Here is a 23,331-nt window from a genome sequence, read left to right as displayed (position 1 = left end):
AGAGTAGCTAATCCTTTGAATAAGTCCTTATAAGATCTCATAAGCCTTACACTAAAGTAGAAAAAGAGTCAGATCTGTGAACTATTGGAAATTAAAAGCTGTAAGCGGTAGATTCTGTGAGTGCCATTAAAGTCACATTTAATTTAGTGGGTTTTTTTTCCCTTTCCCTTTTCTCCCTCATAGTGTCACTATAAAGCAGAGTTAAGAGTCGTTGAGTGATTTAGCTGTGCACTTTTATATATTAAGATTTCACTTTCAGCACAACACTAACTTCTGTTCCTGATGCTTATTCCTGGGGAATTGCACCATCTGTGCAATTTAATTTACCAATATGTACTCTGCCCTTTAACTCCATCTTAATGGCACTCATGTGGGAATCCATAATGTACTTTAACACCACAAACCACCCAATGGCGTAAAGTTTAGAGTTTTTTTTTTTCCTTTTGCTTTATAAATGAGCAATTAAATTATTTAACAACTGTTCCTAGAGCTGATTTCTCTCAAAGATCGTTTGCAAGGGGAATTTATTTAGCATCATTTCTAGAATAGTTGTTTCCCATGAACTATTTTCTTTTAGAACTGTGCTAGCCATCAGACTGTTCTGAGCAGCTAGACAGTGTTGTGAAGTAAGTTTGAAATGCTTTTAAACTGTCCTGGTTTGCTGTGTGAAGTGTGGGCTGCTCTGGCCTTGGTAACATCTTTTTTCTCACGTATAGCCTAAATTCTCTGCATGGGCCTTTCTGAGGATAGAATGTGACCTGTGGTAGGGAAGAATAAGTGCTTCCTGCAAAGATTATCTTCTGACAAGAAAATGTCAAGGGTGAAAACACTTAATACTTCGATGGTAGATGGAGACAGCATTGAGCAATGCAATCCTGTATGAATGCCTTCATGTTAGTGGACCTAAATTGTGTAGTATCTCTCTATGAGGCTGACCTTTTAATAATCTTGACTTTTGCCCATATAGACGTATATACATGTGTATTTGTTTTTATTATTGAGGACTATGGGGAAAAGAAAATTAATCAGTTTTTCCCTGTTTATAATATACACAAATCTTCTAAAAAGCTTTGTACTTACAGGGGCAAGAGCTCTAATCGTTGCTATTTGACTTGGAAACAATCACAGCCCTCCTCTCAGGGGCAGCCACTCAGCTGCACAGTAGATTACGTACATAATTTAGGATTTGGGAATGCCCTAGCTGTCTCATGTTTTCATAACCTCAGACAAAGAAGCCAGTAGTTGGAAGTTGTTGAGAGTTGCTGGCCAATTACATGGCTTATTCCTGAGAGATCTTCAGAAGTCTACTTCTTTTTGAGCGTCAGCCACATGCTTGTAATTGAGGAAAGGCTGGCCTGCATCAGGGTAAACCTGCTTTTTGCTTGGATGGGAAGCACTTTGTTGCCAGACTGCCACCGCGACTTTGTCCCTGCCAGTCTTCACTTGAGACATCCCACCATCTGGAGGGGAGAAGCAAGGAGTCAGTGATGAAAGAGTCTGCCTCTTCTCTAATGTTTTTCATGACATGGTAGTGTGTCCCTTCTTCAACTCTCTTTTTCCTCCTTGTTCACAAGAAAATGAAAAAATTTCAGTTCTGTCTTCTTGGATGAATAGCTGTCTCAAATCTTCTTTTTAAAGGTGAGCAGGCAGCAGGCCTCCTACCAGGTGGGCAGAAGCTGTTATTTAACAACAAAATAGCCTGGCTCAAAAGGCCTGGCTTGTCCTGACATGGGAGTGCAAAGGTGGACTGGATCAGAACTGTGGAAGCACTAGGCTGATTTCCAGCACACGTCATAGCTTTTCTAGTACTATTTCCTTGACGGATTTGTCTGTTTTGCCTGATTTCCTCTCATGCAATTAAGGGCCCCATTTAACAGTGAAATGTTGTTTCCCTCTGTATATGAATACTTAGGAATACTTCTCTGAATACTCTGTGCTCCATTCTCCTCTGCTGGCTATGTCCTTTGAGCTATGAGCAGCTGTTTCTTCCTTGAAACTCGGACCTTCGGATGATGTAAAGACCAAGGCCTCTCTCTTTTATTATCATTAGGCAAAATGCTTTAGAAAAAAGGTAGCTCTCTCTGTCTAGTTCTTTTCTCTTTCCTTGGCATTCTTGTTGGTTCTCTTCCCTCAACTGACTCTTTAGAATAGAGTCAGCAGAGTGATCTCTGAACACTCTCTTTTGCCTTGCTTTGACAGTCTGGATGTGACAGATTATGAAAAAGGACATGTTTTTCTGCTGCCAAGTATTTGCTTTCTTGCATTCCTGCCTGCAGATCTGCAGATGAACAGATGCACATACATGCAGCAGCTCAGTCAGCTGTTTTCTCTGTTCTCAGTCATCTGATCAGAACAGATGTACCATCTCACATATCCATGCATTGAAGGATGCTGCTTCACAGAAAAAAGTGGTGGCTTGTAAGAGTTTTAAACACCTTTGCCATCTCTGCCATGGAGCAAATATATCTTGTGTCAACTCAAGCAAACATATTCAGATAGGCCCCTTTCCTTCTTAGTTTGCTTAGATGCCATGTCTTCTTTCTGAGCCTGATACCTGTTAAACAGAAGGAGTTTTCCCCAATGCCCGTTTGATTCTCCACCATCAGAAGACTTTCACTGGCACTTGTCTTGGATACACTACAGGTATGAATCTAACTAGATACAGACAAGGCAAAAGCAAGAAGGATTTGCAACTATATCTTGTACAAAAGTGTATCTCCAAGCTGAGAGCTGAGACCTAGAAAAGGATTGTTGTGCTGAGGAAATGGGTCTTTGGCACCTCAGATAAAGCAGGCAGATGATTTAGGGGCATAGACTCAGGAATTGTTTTTATGAACCCCTGATTGGACACAGATGCATTCCAGCAACTGCTGTCTCAAGCAAAGAAGAAATATATAACCAGGCTCTAGAAACATCTTCTCTTTGGTCCCCATTAAAAGTTATAGGGGAAATACCCTGGACAAAGTAGGATATGTTCCTCTGGGACTGTCCTAGAGTGAAAAGGAGATTGTTTGATACTATGGATTAGATGCCAATCCTGCAGTTTCCCCTCACATGAGAAACAGAATTGTTCATACCAATGAGAATTCCTGCACCACCATACTGTTGCCAAATGCAGTGGTTATCAGGAGCCAAATTATAACTTGACATGGTAGCACAACCAAGTCTCACTTCCTGGTGCAGTAAGAAAGTCTGTTCAGTTGGAGGTGTATTAAACTTTAAGCAGTGGATATCAGTAAAACAGCTCTGATGTAGTCCTGGCCTCACCAAACCAAGACCATGGATGACAATGCTAAATAATCATGTTGATGAAATGTCTTGAAACTTGAGGCATGAACCTGTGACTGCAAACCTCTCCTTGCGTGTGGAAGATGATGGTGGGGGGAAGCTGCTAGTGGATACCAGCATGGATGCGCATTGGAGCTTTCAGCAGAGGTATCCAGCAGCTGGCTTCCAGGAATTGGACGCACTTGTCTGTCACCATCAGATTCAGTGGTTTTCAGGCACCAGCTTCAGTCAGTGATCAGAGGAGGCCCCTAATTCCATAATTTAAGGAGAAAGTGCACAGCTTAGGAGGAGCTCACACAAGCTCAAGCAACACATTTTTAAAACAAAACACAGCGCTTCAATTGTAATTGGGGGAGACAAATAAAATTATGTTAATGTTCAAATATGTAGAAATTTACCTGTCTGGTCCATGACAAATAGATATGCATTTACATGTGTATGTTAGAATTAGTTTTTGCCAATAACATTTGGACTTGATTATCCTTATGGGTCCCTTCCAAACAAGGATTTTCTATGATTCGATGTCAGGCACACACCATCTACCTGGGTGAAACTGAAGAGACTGTGAGAACATGAAGATGGAGAAGGCTGTTATGGTGTTTCTCACATAGGTCCTGCAGAAATGCTGACAGTAAGAGGGAAACATAAGAGAAAAGCTCTTTCAGCTAGGTTATTAGCATTATAGATCTCCCTTCACTCCTAATTCCTAACTAATACTTCTGCAGGAATCCAACAATTGTGAATACGCTCAGAATAGGCTCAGTCTCCAGTAGTACTTCAGAACCAGAAATACGCTGTCGCCTTAGCTGGAGATTGCTTACCTCTAGGTTTTAGGATGGAGCTACAGTACCTATTCTTTAGACAGGGAAGACTGATGCAAGAATAAAGCAATAAGCTTTTTGCTGTGTTCAGCAGGGACGAAAAGCTAGAAACATATTTAAAGATCCAGAGGAAAAATTCAAGAAGACGTTAAGAGAAACTTTCATAAGGCAAAATAGTGCCAGCCTATCTTTCATTGCACAACTTTTTTTTTTTAGAACTCTCCGGTGGGTTCTCCATCCCTCAGAACAAACTTGGGCAATATCCTCATTTTCTGCATCCAGAATGAGTGCAACAGCAGCTTCCTTCATCCTGATCAGCAGTCTGCACTGGTCTTCCAGGGAAGAGTCATGAGCATTCAGACTACAATTGCATAAACCAGTGTGGTTTATGAAGCAGACAGCTGTAAAAGAGGATAGAAAGCTATACATTACTTACTCCATGCTGTGCCTCAGTTTTGTGGGCTAATCAGGAGAACATTAGGAATATGCATTTAATGTTAATTATGGCAGGGCAAGAGGACAATTTGATTACTTGTTAACAGCTTTGTATTGCCAAGTGATCTACTTAGTTATAAAACAAATAAGCAGAACCGAGTAGCCTTGGGGCAGCTTTAATTCAGTCATGTATAAAAATAGTTTAATCTTCTTTACTTGTAGTTAAAACAATAACCAGAAATACCACTCACAAATGTGCTGTCAAGGAGAACACTATCTTAATTAAAGACTTCTTCCTTTCAGGGAACTTTATTTTATGGTGCCCCATGATAAATGTAATTAAAATTCCTGGGAAGTTGGATACTTAAGCTCAGTTAGAATTAGGCCATGGGACATCAAAAATGCTGCTGCTTAAAAGTAAAAGGAACTTAAGATCTGTGATAACTGGAAACACACAGAATGTGTAGGATGTATAGGATGTGTATAAAAATTTTCTTTTCTCTTCCAGTCTTCCCATCCCTTTTGTCAGACAAGAGCAAAAGCATTCATCATATTAAGTGCTCAGAGATCATACTGGCTCCCTGCTGAAAAAAATTCACCTTCAGCAAGTTCGTGACTTCACTGGAAAGCTGATTATCTGAACATCTTATCCAGCCTGATCTTGGTAGGACCTGCAATGGAAAAAGGAACTAGACAGGATCCTGAAAGCTTATGGTCATCACTCGGCCTGTAAAAAATTCATATGGTCATTCATGTGCCTCTTCTTAAAAGAATCCACAGACAGCATTTTTCAGTGACTGGGACTTCCCCTGGGCTGTTCCAGATGCTGGACAAATGCATTCCTCCACAATACAGAAACTCTTGCCAGCTAGTCTTGGCTGAGCTGATACCAGGAACAACCTGCCAGTGCTCAGGCAGGACTAGGCGAGTGTATAACCAAGATACTATAATCACTATATAATTGTGTATAATCAATAGATATCAAGATGTTACAATCGCAATATAATCAAAAGAGTAAGGCAAAGCAAACAAGGATCACAAAAGAGAATAAGTAGAAGAGCTTACCCTTGGGTTGAGCTCACCAGAAGATACCAAAAGAGGGGATCTCCAGAAGAGATCCTTCCCCTCTGGTAGCCAGCTCTTAAATAGGTCCAGGAGGGGTGCAGCCTGGCTCCACCCCTTCCGGCAGCACAGCTGAATTGCCTTCACCTGTGCTCCTCTGGCTGACTCATGGCTCACCTCAGGTGATTAATCAGAGGTTCAGGCTGTGACTCAGCAGTTCCCATACAGCGAGCATCCTGAGGCTGAAAGAGATGTCAAATAAAAGCAAAAATGGGAATGGTTTCTCTAAGGAGGCAGCGTGAGAGAAAGAGTAATAACAGTTCTAGATAAGTTTTCTGAAAGGTTTTAAAAGGCTAGTTTTCAAGGGATTTTTCTTTGTTTTCTTTTATTAAGCAGGATTGAGAAGATCATTCCTTAGAAGACAAAAACATTGCATTTGCAGAGAAACAAGAGAAAGAGCCCCAGGCAGCCTGTGGAAGAAGCTGTCTGATTTGTCTTAGTGTTCCACAGATTCTCACAGTCCATATCTAGATCCATATACAAAGCTGGCCTTCCATTACAAACTCTCATGCACATCTACTGCTCTCAAAGACCTGTAACAGATCCCCAGAGGAGTGTGTTCCATGGGTAACTCTCCCCAGAATTGCATGGAATGTGAGCAGAAGTCAGCAGTGTAGAAAACTGAAGATAGCCCTGAAAAATCAGAACTTCTTTGGTTTATCTTTCCTCTACAGTGGCTAAGCAAGGCTGAAAGTCCACAGCTCTTCCATTGCAGACCTTTTTGGAGATTGCAGTCTTAGTCCTCTTGTTTTTTCCTTTCCACGTCAAACTTATATCAACTTCTGCTCATCTAGAAGGACTTCAAGAGCTTGCAACTGAATCTGTGTTTGAACTGTGGAATTTAAATATCAGAACAACCAGCAGGTGGATTGGGCCACTAGGATTCAAATGGCTCAGATAGATTTGGACTGACAATATAAGAGAGAAGTATTTCAGCTTGGTGGGCCATGTCACTTCAGGTCAACAAGGAGGAGGTGCAACATATAGATAGGCTCAGGATCAAGAGCTGGATTTGACCATGGACACTATTGCACAGATTATCTATGAATGTGAAACATATACTGTAATTAGACAAACCAAACAGATAAAGTCTCTTTGGTATGGGGGATGATGGCTGAAATTTAAATCTGAGGAGGCCTGGCAGGAGGATTCTCTCACCCTCCCACAAATCTGCCACAGCAAATGCTATGTGCTTACAATAATGGAAGCAATCACTAGATGGCTAGGAACGTATTCTGTGCCACAGCTTGAGATACTTTCCTGGGCCTTGAAAAGCAGGTCTTGTGGCAATGTGGCACCTTGAAAGAATTGAGTCAGACAATGGGACTCATTTCTGAAATAATCTCATAAACGTCTGTATCAAAAAGCATGTCATTGAGTGGGTATATCACATTCCCTATCATGCAGCAGCTTGTTGGAAAAGTTGAAAAATATACTGGACAGTTAAGAACAACACTGAGAGCAGTGTGTGCTGGGATGTTCAAACACTGGGATACACATTTGGCAAAAGCCATCAAGTTGGTCACCACTCAGCGATCTACCAATTGAGCTGGTCCTGTCCAGTCAAAACAGTTTCATACTGTAGAAGGAGATAAAAAGTCCTTGTGATAAATACAAAAAACATTCTCGGTAGGACAGTCTGGATTATTCCGACCTCATGCAAAGGCAGTCTCATCCACAGGATTGCTTTTGTTCAAGCATCTGCATGCAGTTGGTGAGTAATGCATAAGGATGGAAAACTCTGGTGTGTACCTCAAAGGGATTTGATACTAAGTGAGAACAGTCATAACCAATCGTATTGCAGTAAGAATTACCTGGATTAAATAATGAATTCTGACCTTATTATCTAAATCATAACCGGCTCTAGCATGTAGCAATACAGCACTGTGCATTATCTCTCCTGCCCTGAAGGTCTGTTACGACAGATGGAGCTGAATGGACTAAACGAACTCCTTGGATGATTGAGAGGGAAAGCCGATATCATATGGGGATGATATTTGTGTAATTAAACAGGGGAAGTGTAGGACCTAAGAATGATGTAAATAGTATGAAATAAAGGGTGGTACTACGTGTGTATGTTACTCAAGTCATGTATGCCCAACTCAGACTCAAACTCCATGGTTGCAAACTGTAAGTGTGGTCCCAGTCCCTAGATCAAACAGCTTCAGGCCTGCAGGAGCAGAGTAGAAAGAATTATCCCACTTCCTCTCCCCACGAAAGGGCACTGTTCTCCATTATAGAGGAACAATTAAGATGTGTACTGTGCATAAGGTGCACAGGTTAAATAACATTGCCTACTTCAGATGAAATCTATCCCTGTCAGCAGTCTGCAGCAGAGCTGAAAAAGGAATCCAGATCATCATGTTACCTGGGCTAATGTTTCACTCAAAAAAGGATTCTGCTTTTGACTAGGAGAGCGTCTTTCCCCAGTCAGCTAAAGAAAAGCCACTGTTTCAGTGGCTCAGCTTCTGAAAGACCAGTCAAGAGACAGCCCTTAAAAACCCTCGCTGGGAAGGACTGGTTCCTCTCCTGCAGTTTTCTGTCTCAGGCAACTCAAATCAAGCACACAAGCCATAAATGGGAGGAATCATTGGATGACACTCTGAAAAGCCTGAGGCAACAATCCTGATTTGTGCTATCCGGGGACTACTAAAGGATTTCAGAATCATAAGGATGTAACTGGATTCCCAATGTGTGACCCATTAATTCTCGGAAAAAGGAAATGCTACTCAGGTTATTCAAGGTACCAACTTCACATGCAAAAGCAGTGGAAAATCAGCAAAAGGCACTACAGATCAGTGAAGAAAGAAGCCCTTCATCTCACCTGCCTTTCCACTGTATAGGCTTCAAGCACTCTGAACATCAAGGAAGACAGCTGAATTGCACTATAGCAGCCACTGACACTGCCCCATGGGCAACAGCACACAATAAGTATCTGTGAAGGAGTATCTGTAATTAAAAAGAAAAGGGGGAGGAAATCAAGAGCCCCATTTTCTCCCCACTTCATTCACAGTATTCACACTACTTCCACAGCTCCCCTTCTTACACTGTCCAGTGTCTTGCATTACACAGCTATCTGCAATGAGAACCTTTGTCCTCCCAGCAGTGACAAATTGTTCTGCTATACTCCTCCCCAACTCACCAAGCATTGTAGGAGGCTCTAATCATGTTCAAGTGCAGCATTCAAATACAGCACCTACTGGGTAGCCGTTAAGGTCTGCTACTCACAGCAAACCAATTTACAGTGGGGTAAACATCACAGCAATCAGAGGGAACCTGCTATAGCCTAGTTCCCATCCTGCAGAAATTCTACACTACTAACTAAAAACTGTATTTTGTCCCTGGCAGTTTTTCCTGTTTGTATGCCTCTATTATGTTATTGGATTGATAGATCTGAATATGGGAATATTTGTTATTTGTCCTGTCACACCAAGGCAAACACGTTACTTAGAACATTATCCTTTAAACAACTAGGACAACTTTTTCCCCTTTTTAAATAATTATAGGGCACACCGTGTTGTGACTTCAACTTTCAGACTTCTCCATCTTTCATTCTGCAAAATGTAATAGTATTAGCATTTGCATTGGCTTCTTTTGTGCAGCCTAATAGCACCAGTTGAAAGCATTACAGCAGAACAAAAGAGTCTCTCCTTAGGTTACTTATTCTGTTCACATGGATACTGGTGAAAATAAAGTTTTACTACTGGCACTGACAAATTAGATCAAGACCTAGAAATCACTGCCCACCACCTGGTCCATGAGATGTTAGTCATTTCCTGATTATCACCTAAATATAATATTTAAATATCAGGTTTCTTTTAGAACTGTAAATCTGGAAAATTTCACTGGGCATGGGAAAAATCTGTAGAAGTTTCAGTTTAGATCTGCTAACATTTCTCCCTAGAGAAGTTCCTGAGTAGGCTGGTGGTTGAAGCCTAACGTTGATATAAATCTAGCAAGTGGACCAGAGGGTTCAATCCATGACACAACAGCATGACAGACAAAGACAGTAATAGCAATCTTCATCCAGAGAGTTGATGTGAGCACACACAGGGAGTTGAGCCAGCACGTAGATATTTGGGCACATACTGACTTTCAGATTCATTTCCCAGATAACAGGTAACAGTAATCACAACCCACACTTGCAGTTTAACTCAGTTACCAAGGCATTGCTCTCATAATGTAGGAATTAACAGCGAAGAGGAAAAAGTAGAAGATTTATTAATTTATGCTGAAAAGACTTAGCCACCTCATTTTCATGTACTAAAGAAAAAAATTCCATGGGATGAGTGTGTTTCCTTATATTCAGGAGGAAACTGTTTCAGTCTGTGCCGCTTGCCTCTTGTACTGCCCCTAGGCACCATTGGAAAGAGTCTGACCCCCATCCTCCTTTTTACATCCCAAACCATACTTTATTCCACTGGGTGTTTGCTTTCCTAACTTCATCCCTTCTTCCCAGGTTTCTTGTTCCTGCTTTCAACATCTGAAGGCCTCTTTTTGTTGTTGTTTACTTTCTTCTTCTTTCTTTTATTTTTGTTTTTGTTTGGCAAGGAGTTCCTTGTTCATCCCTTTTTGCCCGTCTTCCTTTTTATTGGGATGGACATCTCCTGAGCTTTGAGGTGATCCTTGAATATTAACCAGCTTTCTTGGGCTCCAATTTCCTCCAGGGTCTTATTCTATGAGACTCTACATAGCAGATCCATGAAACAGCCTAAAACTTCTTTTCTGAGGTCCAGGGTTGTGAGCTTGCTTTTCACTCTCTTCCCTGCCCTGAGCATCCTGAACTCCACCATCTGTGAGAATCCTTCTTTGTTTTTTGGCTCAAAGCTTGCTTCCTGAGGTATTTCTTGTGATAAGACTCTGAATGACTTATTGAGGAGGCAAGTGATGGGTTGTGTGGCAATCAACATCACTGTGTGGACAATTTTACATCTTTGGAGCTGTTTGCCTTCGGAAGATAGTGCTCAGAACTGTTTACTGGCAAAAGATCTAGCCTGTTACCAAGTAACTCCTGTTTGCTATGGAAGGCTGGGGGACAATGCCATTGTATCCTGTGAAGGCAAGATACAAGTTGGCACCTCCCTGCTCCCTCTTATCTGCTGGCAAGGCCAGGAAGATAAGAACAAAGGAGTTTCCTGCTGAGGCCCCAGAGCCAGAAGCTGCCACCCCAAGGAGAGCTGACTCAACCACCTTGGGTTTGAGCTTTCACTCAAAGGAGAGCTGACTCAACCACTTTGGATTTGAACTGTCACTCCAAAGACAGCTGACTCAACCACTTTGAAAGCATTGAAAAGGGGCTATCATCACCATGGTCGTGGACTTCGTAGTTGTCAATAGAACGACTCTGCCTGATGACCCACCACTACTGAATATCAAAGACTGAACTACGAAGCACACTGGATCCATGGTGGTGACTATCTCCCTCTTGCTTCCTGTAAAGACTCCTTGCTTCTTCTTTCCCATCTTTTCTATCGCCCTCCTTCCCTTCCCCATTACCCTAATTCATAATAGTGTCCATCCTCCCCTTCCCCATCTCCCTGATTAAGATTTGTAATAAACTGGTCGGACCAACATTTGAACCATTGTTTCTTAATCTCACGCTGGGTATATAGATAATAAAAGAACCTCCTCTTCCTCCTATAAATTGGAGCAAGACACCATCTCACAATCACTGCAGCCAAAGGTGCCTTTCGCCTTCACATTCCCAACAAGCTTCTCATTGTTTATGAATGTGAAGTCAAGCACTTCTCCTGATTGGCTTTTACATCACTTTGAAGAGGAAGTTAACATCATTATACTGCAGGACCACCATGGATTTCTTATGCCCTGCTATGTGCCGTGTTGTCCCTCCAGCAGGTAACTGAATGATTGAAGTCACTCATGGAGGTCATGGTGTGTGAACGTGAATCTTCCTAGAACAGGTGTAGGAGATTTACCCATCATAGTCACTTTTATGTACTTCCATGTACGTGTAAGTGCTGGAGGTGACCCTGCTTGCGCTCCATTTTGTTGATTTGGTGATCCCTTCCTGTCACATCATCCCAGGCCCTTTAAAGGCTTAAGTGACCATGCCTGTCACTCCATCACAGGACTACTGGCTTCTATCTCTCTCCCCTGTCATTTTTAGTTTAAAACCTTCTTTTGACATTTGCCATCTTATTGGTGAAAATACCTTGGCTCTTAGAGAAGTGAATCACACCTCTCTCAAGCAGAAGTTGAGATGCAAACACAGCCCTATGTCCGTAGAACCCAAATCTTATTGGCAGCATATTTTCCACAGCCAAATATTCACTTTTTTTCATTCTGAAAAATAACTGCTAGTTCGCTGCTATGATGGTAGGGGTAGGAACAGAGAAATATAAATGTGCTGAGCTATTCTACGTAGCCTAAGAAGGAGGAGAAAACAATGTTATTAAAGATCCCTCAGGAGGAGGCAGCTTTATCCTGAGAACTGTCAGTGACAAAGATGCAATGCAATGGAATAGGAGTGGAATGGGACCAGGACTTTTCCTCTCTGGAAGTAGCACTGTCTGCTTTTGGTCAAATGATTCCTTCCCTCTGTGGATCTTATCCTACTGTTATCTGGACTGAATTCTGGTATAGTGATAGAGTCTTTCCACTGCTGTTCTTCCAGGGCAAGTATCCAACCCAGTTTTCAGATTACTTCAACATAGCTGAGAGAAAACATCCCGAGTAAAAACTAACAGAGCCATGAGAACAAAGCAAAGAGGTCTTACTGAAAAGAGAAGATTGAAAAGAATCAAAGAAAGAATTTGGAGAATTGTGTTTTAGCCTGGACTTTAAGGTTTCTTTTGCAACTCCAGCCTACTTTGACAGTAAGCTTCTTAAGAGGAAGTTCTACCCTGTGACATTTTATATAGAATCCTTAGCCCTCTGGCCCCAGTCCAGACAAAATTATTTCTTTCACTTTCCCCAAGTACCAGAGAAAGAATGTTTTTCTGCTTTTATGGGGAAAAAAATGGAAATGTAAACTGTAAAGGTAGATAAAATAGAACAACAATAAGCAGGGGTCTTTGCAGAACTCTATCTAATGGAGAGGCATTTGCTGGCTCTATACGAGGTGATGTAGATTATGTTGGTGCTGTTTTCAGCAAATATTTTCAATAAATATTCAGGCACTCCTAACAAATGCATATATATAAGTCAGAAAGCTGTCTCTCCTTCTGTCTCTGAAATGGTGGGGATATAATTTATTGTTGCAGTACCTAGCTCTGCTGTGCTAATTAAGACCTTGTCAGCTTTCCTATTATAATGCATGTTTTTCAGCTATTTAGCAAGAGCTGAATGAATGAACTCCAACAAATACTTGATCCAGCAAATTTGCCTTCTGTCTCAAACCAAGGAATGTAAATACAAGCCACAACTATTTTCCCTTAATGAATATGTGTTCATGACTCATAACAACCCTGTCAGAGATTTTATGATGCCTGGACATCTGGGATCCTCATACCTTGCTTGATGGCTGGTTGTGTATGCTAATGTTTCCCAAGCTGAAACTGATCACATCAGTAGCAGTAGAAAGCACTGGATTTCTCTTATGTTCTAACCTCTGGAGGCAGCTAAGTACCACACAGTTGGGATGGGGAAGAATTTGAAAAGTAAAAGTGCACACAGGATCAGGTTAAGACAGTTTACTGTGTTTACCAAAAGCTGCACAACTAGATCAAGGAATTACAGAATCACAAAATCACAGAATTGTAGGAGTTGGAAGAGATCTCTGGAGATCATTCATTTCAGCACCCCTGCTAAAGCAGATTCCATACACTAGGTTTCATACGAAAGTGTCCAGGCCAGTTCTGAATATCTCCAGAGAAGAAGATTCCACAACCTCCCTGGGCAGTGTGTTCCAGTGCTCTGTCACCTTCACAGTAAAGATTTTTCTTATGTTTGTATGGAACTTCCTATGTTCCACTTTGTGTCCATTGTCCCTTGTTCTGCCACTGAGCACCACCAAAAATAGGCTGGCCCCATTCACTTGACTCCTGCATTTTAGATATTTATAAGCACTGACAAGATCCCCTCTCATTCTTCCCTGGGCTGAACAGCCCCAGGTCTCTCAGCCTTTCCTCATGGAGGAGATGCTCTGGACACCTCATAATCTTTGTGTTCCTCTGCTGGACTGTTTCTAGATGTTTCCTGTCTTCCTTGCGCAGGGGAGCACAGAACTGGACATGGTACTTCAAATCTATCCACTCCAGGGCAAAATAGAGGGAGAAGATAGCTCCTCTTGGGCTGCTGGCCAAACTGTTTTTAATGCTCAATTAGGGCACAATTGGCAGGTAGATGTTCAGCCACTTCCAGAACAACAGGGCTCATCACATAGAACAGTTTATTGGGAAGACAGGGACCATCATTTTGAACATCCCTCCCTTCCTCCTGCTTTACCCTAGCTTTTATTGCTGAGCATGGACATACGGGACATCCCTTCGGTTGGTTTGGGTCAGCTCTCCTGGTTTTTCATGCCCCCAACTTCTTGTGCACCTCCAGCCTCCTTGCTGACAGAGCAGCTAGAGAAGTAGCTAGTAGTAGAGAAGATTTCTGTTGTGTCTGAGGCTACTTGCACATTGTCTTGATCTGTAATGACAATTTTTCCAGCAGCTTGAACAATTTATACCCAATGTTTGGGGAAGGTTCTGAAGTGCAGTCAGGAATTGTGATAGTGTATTTTTTGAAGATTCAATCCCCTTCTTTAAAAGAATATGTGCATACTTATGAAGAAGGGAAGGAGATTTTATCTTGGATCAGTAGTTACTATTCGCCTAAGCAAAAGTGAAATTTATGGAGACCAGGAAGGACTGTGTTTATTCTTACCTATATTCATCTGGCATAAATACTGGGATTACTGAATCTTTTTAGACTAGCTAGAATTACTAGCCTTAATGAAAACCTGAGCTTTAAGATTTCTCAGACTTGTAAGGAAAGTTCACTGCTTAAGAATAATCCTTTTTGAGCTTTCCAGTGACTTTTCTCCCAGTGAAAATATTTACTTGCCTCATGCTCCTTGAAAGAAATTTTGAGAACTGTAGTTCTCATCTGATGTTTGTTGTACAACATTAGTATTAAGGTGGGGAAACAAAATAGAACAACAATGTTTAGTATGAAAGCTGATGAAGGACTGTTTTCTAATGTGTTGCATGTAGCAATCTGCAGATATTACTGACTTTCTTGAGTGTTTTTATAGTCTCTGTTTCCAGCCATTCTTGATATCCACCAGAGAATCACAGAAGTGCTTAGGCTGAATGGGGCCGCCTGAGATCAGCTAGCTTAGTATGCCTGATCAAGCTGGATCATCCACAGAAGGCGGTCCAGGACTGTGCTGTCAGATTTTGAATATTTCTGCTCTGCACCTACACTAGACAACTGGTTTCACTGCTCTAGATCTTCAGAGTTAGAAAAGGAAATTCTTGCATTTGAGTAAAATTGTGTTCTTCAGTTTGTACCCTTTGCCTTTTACCTCGTCACTGGTACCACTGAGAAGCATCTTGTTCTATGTTTCCATCTTAGTTTCAGCTGGGATGGAATTCTTTCTTTCAGACTGTCTAGTATAATGCTAGGTTTTGGTTCTAGGAGGAAAACAATTTTGATAGCATACCAGTGTTTACAGCTGTTGCTAAGCAGTGCTGTACAGAGCCAAGACCATTCTCAGGGAATGGTCCAAGGAACTGGGAAGGAACAGAATGAGGACAGCTCATAAACTCACCAAAGGGATATTCCATATTATATGGGGTCATGTGGAAGGAGTTTTAAAGGGGGTAGGAATTCTTATCGCTTTCTTCCACAGCTTGGGGTGGCTAGTGGAGTATCAGAAAGAGTTTTAATATAAGCTAATAGCTTCCACAGCATCAGGGCTGATGACTCTATTGAAACTGATGATCAATGAACCTCTTTCTCAAAGAGATCATTAGGGATGCAGGGGCCTGTGTATGTGCACATGCATGCATGCAACTAAGATCACCACAAGAAAAAATGAAGTAAGTTTTAGAATAGTGTTGTATGAAGCATGGCAATACATGTGATGCTGATCCTTTTCCACCTATCTCAACATATAGGAAGATAGAATGTACTATTAAATGATCTGAAAATCAGCAAAAAAAGGACAATTGGTTTGTCTTGTTTAATATTTAGAAGGATGGAGTAAACAAGCCTGAAACCAAAATAACTGATGACTTCTGAATTGTATGAAAGGCCTGTTCAAAAGACAATTTGTCCAAAAAGCAGCTAAGACAAATATGAGGTGCAGTGAAGACTCAGTAGACAGCATCTACTATACACAACGGGTCTTACTAAGAGAAGCTGGGGGCATTCATTTTGGTGCTGATAAGTGGATATGAAAATGCATGTGGGTAGCTTAGAGATCATTTAAATAGAAATCCCTTCTCCCTTCAGTCTTGCAGTGAGGTTTGCTACATCTTCATCCTACAGTTTGAATGTTTGGAAGAGTACATTTAATACCATGTACGCTTCCTGAACATTAAAGGAGAAGATTACTGGGATGTGTCAAATCTTTGAGCCAGGAAAATGTCATACCTAATTGGTGGGTTGCTCTCCCCTTGACTCCCTATGTGGCATAGAACTTTGTAATTTGCAGATAAACACATTCAGGAAGCCATCTTACAGTTTTGGGACTAAGATATTTTCAGGCCAGAATGAAATGGGCATTCTGCTGATAAAGGTCAAGTTTCTCTACTGTCCAAAAATTCAGATGGGTTGGAGAATCCCGTCCCCATTTATTTCACAAATCCCACATGAAAATCCAAGTCATGCTCCTATATTTACCTGGATAAAAAGAGTGCTCCCCATGATATTACAGATGTAAAAACTCTTCTAGCTTAAAATATCACAGGAGACAGAAAATGAAATTAATTACCAGGCAAACACAAATGAGACCTGAACTTCAAACAAAAGAAATGGAACTTGCAAGTACAGCGTTAACTTTGAGTCCTAGAAAACAGGATTCAAAAAAAGTCCACAGAGGGTAGTATTTTTCATGAGGGTTTACATAGAAAGACATTCTTTCTTTGGATTGGATGCACCTTTTCCTCTATTTTTTACAAAAACTTTATATAGACTTTCCTTTTGTGAATGAGTAAAGCCTCAAGGAATGTTAAAGCAAAACAACCTTCAGAACTCCTAAGCTTATGTATTTCTATGAAAACAAACTGAAAAACCAAAGACTTCAGAAGAAAATATTACTGACAAAAGACTGATATTGTAGAACTTTCTCATTTCTGCTTCTTGTTTATAGTGGAGAAAATACACTCTGAAGAACAAAAGCAAGTTCTCTTTGTAAAATGTTTCTCAGTCTTACAAGTATGTTCTCTGTTCACAAAGAAAACTAAAATCCCTTTATTTTTGCAGAGGAATTCAATGGAGCGAAAGGAAAAAAGTTGTATCTTCTCTTCCTAGGAAAAATTGCTAAAAATATAAATGTAGGAACCTTTTGTAAATTTCTGAGACTCAATTAACTTCTAGAGAACGGAAAGAAATAGGAACATATTGTTCTCCGTTTTAAAATTAATTTTTCCAGAGCAAAGACAAAGACAGCCTCCAAAATCTAATTATCATCAGGTTTCATATAAAAATTTGTTCTACGAGTTCAACAGTATGGGACTTGAGACTCACCTGGAAAGTGTTTCTAACTTCTGATATGGTATTTTAACAATCGTACTAGAAATTCCAAAATTGAAAAGCTTAATAGTTCAACAACCTTTTCCCTATGATTGCCAAATTGTATGCAGAGCTGTGATAGAGTTATTGCTTGATGACAGTACAATTTTATGTGAGCATCAGTTTAGGCTGATTACTTGCATTGCTTAATTATAAGGTACTATTGAGATGATTTTCTGTTTTGATTATTGTATCACGTGATTGCCTGTTTCACAAAAGTAATTGCACTCAAACAAAATCACTACTGTAAGCCTAGAGAAATGAACTCTTCTGGTGAGTAAACTATGTCTCCCTATGTGGTGGCTGTGGGCTTTTTTCTTTATCTTTTCATTTTTAAACCTTGTGCTTCTTAGGAAAGTCATGCCTGAAGTAGTACACTGAATATTTGCTCTGAATTAAGTGTATGACCTCATCCTTTATGACTCATAAAATAGCACAGATGAAATATAATCTCTCTTGGCTGTCAGCTGAAATATCAGTCAGGCTTGACATTCTTGTCAACCTGTCAGGAATAGGTGGTGGGTGACAACACTTACAGGCTGTCATTAGCACCTCTCTTCACAGGAATTGGCATTGATATTTTCACCTGTACATTCCTGTGCCAGGATAACCAGAAATAATTTGTAAAATAATAATTATCCCAAGACCTCCGAACACGTTTCTCCTCTCCCAGGCTGCACAAAAATCGTTCCTCTTAAAAATTTAAAATAAGGAAGTTACAGAGAATTTTTGTTGAAAAACTGTCATTCCCATATGCACACCCAACTTCCTGCAGGAAGTATTTTCCTTTTCTTCTTCTCTTGAAAAGATTTTTCAGAATTTTTGGAGCTATGGTATTGCACTTTCGTCACTGGGGTGAAGTGAGGTGGGATGTAGAAAAACTGAAACCAGTGATGATAATAGTTTCTAGTATGTGGTGAGCAGAGATAAGTAAGTTCTTCAGCCCCAAACATTTGGCATGAGAAGTAGCTTCCTTGGCATTTTTTACTTTTCCAAGCAAAAGTATCCTGTTTGTCAAACTAGAAAAGAATCTGCCTTTTGGGGGCACAAACTGAAGCCAACACTAAGGCCAACTGTGATGGTGCACACACTGACTGCGATGGACAGATTTCTGCATTGTCATATCAAAGGCTAAGTCCAGCCTTAGGATCCATTCCTGACCTTTTTCAGAGAAGGAAGTCACAGCAGGCAAAGCAGAAAAAGAATCACTGAAATCTTCAAGGTCACTGATGTGGATAGTAACTTGTAGGTTCAGCTCTTATAGGAAATTTCAGTCTCCCATATTCAGCACTGCTCCATTTGCATTTCAAGAAGCATTTTCATCACTTCACCAGCAAGGGAAGAACAAAAGCAAAAAGGCTAGAGGAGAATAGGAATACATGCTGCAGTCTTATTTAGTGAACTTCTTTCCCAGTGTTCATGCATCAGAGAAGTGGTAGGTAGTATGTTCTCAGGGTGGATTATTTCTGGCACAGGCAGAACTCTTAATAAAGTAATCTACTAGTTGGTTTTCCAGCTAGACTGAAAGTCTTGGCTATGGGGTGAAAGCATAGTAGGCAGCCAGAGGGAAGAAACTGTAGTGTACTTATCACAGAATTGTAGAAACATCTAGGTTGGAAAAGACATAGTCAGTACATGCTGAAGGTAACATTAATAAAAGGGAGAAAATCTGTCTGTGATTCCAAAAATATTTCTGTTCTTGGATTCAAGATATATGGACTGAGGGCAGCTCCCCCTCTTTGCCTTCCCTGTATCCATCCATCACAGCACCCCAGCTGTGTGAGTTCTCTCACCATGTCTCCATGAACCAATGAGATCATTGTCATCCAACAGCACGCAGTCCTCTAACTCCTGTTTGCTTCCTGTACTGTGCTCATTAGAGCACAGAAATTTTAGGACACTCGAGCATGCTGATTTCCCAGAACAGGCATGAGAACTGCAGAATATATGGGGACTATTCAAGTGCAACATCTGACTTAAATGAAATCATAAGAATGGAAACTGATGTCAAAATTTTCAAAACCTTATTGGTTTGCAATGGAGTTCATTTAATCACCTTATGAAGAGAAAGACTCTATTATCTTGAACACAAATAATTGGTCAATTTTTCTTTAAGCATTTTGAAATGCTTACAGTTTTTGTTTGTTTGTTTGCTTGTCTTTTTGTTGTTGTTCTTCACCACCCTCTGGTGAAGAACCTTTTCCTGATATCCAGCACAAAATGCTTTCTGCTGTGATGTGCATCACTTGCAAATAAATGCAGTTCATGCCGTTTTCTCTATTTGTGAATAAGAAATGCAATGAGGCCATAAGAATCACAGAATGGTTGAGGTTGGAAAAGTCCTCTGGAGGTCATCTGGTCCACTCCCCTAATCAAGCAGGAAGAGCTACCTACAGTGAGTTGCAGAGGATGATGGACAGGCTACTTGTGAAGATCTCCAAGAAGACACTCCACGGTCTCTCTAGGCAGTCTATTCCTGTGCTCAAAGAGTCAGACAGAACAATAAAGTTATGTACTGGTTTCATCAACTCAAGAATCAAGCAACAAGAACTCACCGTCTCTTTTCTTCTACAATTGACTCCTGTTACTTCAGGAAAGTGATCTGGCTCTGCAATAATTCACTTCGGTTTTCCTGATGACACTGGAGATATTCTCTGGTGTTGTTTGTGGATTAGCAAAAGGTAGTTCCCAAAGCTCACACAAACCGCACCAAAGCAGAGAATTGAGGCCATATTTGCAGCTGTATGAAAAAGAAACATTACCATCAAATGGTTCTTTCCACCTTTTTTAATACCACAACAACCGTGTTTAGGAAACTTGATCATAAAATAGAAAAGAGGCTGAGCAGATAGCTGACATCTTGCTTTTCTGAAATTTATTAATGAATATTTGTATGTAATTACACTTCCAGGGTTTGTTTCAACACCCAATGGAGTCAGTGGAAAAGTTTTCAGTGAGACTGAGTCCATTCATGGGCAGAAATAAGCATTTTGACATAGGGCTGTTTGTTCCTCTTACTCTCTTGCACATGGAAGGTAACTGAGATGGAAATTCCTTGGCTGCCTGAGAGCAATTGAAAACTCTTAGCCTTGTGTATGCAGACTTCAGCCTCCTTGTCACTGGGAATCATGTCTAAGCAAATAATCACAATGATAAAAAGCAAAAGAATCCATTTCCTTTTCATGTGAATTTCAGATAAAACTTCCAAGTGCATGGAAAATCAATAGAGACTGACACCTTCACAAACAGACAAGAGGAAATGGAAAATAAAACTCATATGTTAAATGTGACTGTTCTCATGGTCAGACTTGTACTGAAGATCATGGAAGAAGAGGATTCTGTTAGCAAAACATATAATTTATGCATCTGTGATACTTTAAGTAGTTAATGCAGCAAGATAGAAGTGCCTCATTGCTCTTTGACAATTGCAATTAGGCATTTCAACAATCTGAGTCAGAAATACATTTGAGGCCACTTTTAATTTACATTAAACCATTCTCCCTTCCCCCCCACCCCTCCTTTTTTTTTTTAAGCTGGGTTAATCTGAAGGTTTTTTATATCTTTGTCCTTATTTGATTACACTTTCTAAGCTTGTCATTTCCTTTCTCCTGCTCTGTTGTTGCATGCTTTACATACCAATACAAATTACAAATATAAATATTAGTACATAAGTAGCAGGGATACTAATGTAGACTTCTGGAGAAGTTTTTGTGTAATTTATTTTTAAATGATTTCCACTATAAGTACTTATCCATTTTGTTGACTTCTGGAACTGGAATATTTCCAACCTCCTGTCTGGCTTCTGTCTGACTCAGGAGAGAAATAATATCATTATACCTGCTTAATATGAACTCACCACGCATCTAAGAACTGACTAATTGGCAGCCCCTTTGATGTACAGCCTGTAACTGGTCACATCAGTTTTCATTACCAGCTGGAGGAGAAGTTGAGGGTCATTAGGTTCCGCGGCAGCTTTGGTGTGCTTATTCAGTCTGTAATCTGCAACCTCATTAAACTCTGCCCACAAAGCTTTCTTAATAAGGAGATTTCTGTGTTGGTAGCTAAACAATAATTAATTGAATAGCACACATCTAGCTATCTCAGCATTATCTAGGTGAAGAAATTACATGGGCAGGAAATTGCAGTCCTTCTTTCACTGTCAATCTGTCAGATCTGAGTGAAAGGCAGCAAGAACTCCCTTTTCCCCTTTTACTCTGTTTGGGTTTTTCAGATCTCTTCTCTGGTAAATCCGAGGGGTTTACTCCTTTGCCTAAGATCTCCTTTGAGTCCAGCCTGTTTTTAGAGCAGAGTTCTCTCCCATGCCATGGCTTACTTACAGTGAGTGGAAGGGAAGAAACTGGTACAGTTTTCAAAGATGTATTCCCTGGAGACTCTGGGCTTTTATTCAGTGTGTGGCTGGAGGCCATGAGGATGAGCTGAATGAGCAGAAGCATGTGTTTTAGTATGTTGAGTCTCTGCCTCTACAGGATTTTTGGTCCAGAGAAAAGTCTTACTGGGACAGATGCTGACATGGGGCATCATCAGCACTGCCATCTTCTGCTCTAAGGATTTTGTCATCCTCTGTAGGAAAGAGGGGCTAAGACAAAGTAAGGTACACTGTGGAAATAGCCAGACCTTTCTTGTTGCTAAGAATGGACTCATACACGTTTCAAAAATCAGCTGGTGCAGGTGTCCAAACCACAAAACAAGCAGATTAACTGCTGATTCTTCTCCCAGACATATAGGTGGCCTTGAAATGTCACTTCTTTATTATGGCTTGTGTTGCCTCCTTGGACTATTGGGCCCAGAAAGGCCATTACAGTCCTTGTTCAAGTCTGTGCCTTTGATGCACACTCTTTCTGGTAAATTCACAAACACTGCTCTTAGAGAAGGCTTTAGATACATGGATTCTTCTGGAGTCTCATGCTGTGGGGCTAGTCAAATGCTATAAAGCATTTGAATACTTTCCTACTACGCAAAAGAACTGAGAAAAGAAGGGTTACTAGTAAGGTTGAGGGTTGGGAGAGTGCTGATAGATAAGTATGGTCATGTTCTGGAGGTAATTTACTTGGCAAATAGGTAAATGCAAAGGTAAATGCATTGCAATACCTAGTGCTATGGAGAATTCATTGTGCATTTTTCAGTGAATTCAAATTAGATCTGATTTTCATGTTTCCAAGTGATTGTGGTACTGGCAGCTTTGCCCCTTCTTGGGAATTAGTTTCAGGTTGAAACTTTACTACCTGTCCTACATCACAACTGTGCAGCAGCTGTATTGGTATGTGGTCTTATACTTCCTCTGCTCTGATCTAGGTGCAGACATGACAGCTTGCCTGCCTTATTTAATCTCAGACCCACCTCCTCCCTACAGATATGATGATGGATCCATGGACTGTTTGACCTTGACTAGTGTCTCTGACCCTTACCCTCACACTTGCTGTCCTGCATCTTGCTTCTGGCCTGGAGGTCTCATTGCTGTGTTTCCTCTTTGCAGTTTCAGCCAGCAGCAGAGCTGAGCACCTGTCCCAGTAGCAGACATGCACACACTCAGAGGACAATGGCAGGACTAGTTCCACAGCTTGCCCTAGCCCAGATGCTGCTTACAGCAGCCCCCATACACAGGACCCTGCACTCAAGGGGTAGAGCCACCAAGCCCTGCTGCAGGCCCACACATCACATCCCTAGCTCGCCAGCACACACACACACACCACCTCCAACACGACACGCCAAGCAGCCCTTCCTGCACTCCAGGCCTCTCACCCACCCTGAGGGTCCCTGCTCAACTGCTGGTCCCACTGTGAACTCAACAGTAAGTATGTACCCCACATGTGCTCAGGTCAGGAAGAGGCAGACGCTGCTCCCAGCAGCCAGCACTGGTCCCAAGGACTGTGATCTCTGTTCTTGCCCAACACAGAGTCCTTCTTCTCCCCACCTACTCTCTGCTCACCTACTTCCCCTTCCCAGTGCACAGCTCCAC

At 41.1% G+C, this 23,331-nt stretch overlaps 1 long non-coding RNA gene across 1 annotated transcript; it reads right to left on the bottom strand.

Annotated features, from left to right (window-relative positions):
- Positions 1 to 1,402: 1,402 nt before the first annotated feature.
- On the bottom strand, positions 1,403 to 5,646 carry LOC125687257 (uncharacterized). Its single transcript, XR_007374027.1, has 3 exons — positions 5,610 to 5,646; positions 5,144 to 5,215; positions 1,403 to 4,510 (listed from the first exon to the last, which is right to left on the bottom strand). It is a non-coding gene; the product is annotated as an uncharacterized LOC125687257 (long non-coding RNA).
- Positions 5,647 to 23,331: the final 17,685 nt, after the last annotated feature.

The sequence above is a fragment of the Lagopus muta genome, chromosome Z (genome assembly GCF_023343835.1).
Source record: "Lagopus muta isolate bLagMut1 chromosome Z, bLagMut1 primary, whole genome shotgun sequence".
NCBI classification, from domain to species: Eukaryota; Metazoa; Chordata; class Aves; order Galliformes; family Phasianidae; genus Lagopus; species Lagopus muta.
The sequence above is the reverse complement of the archived record's forward strand: the minus strand, read 5'-3'. Positions and strand labels throughout refer to the sequence as shown.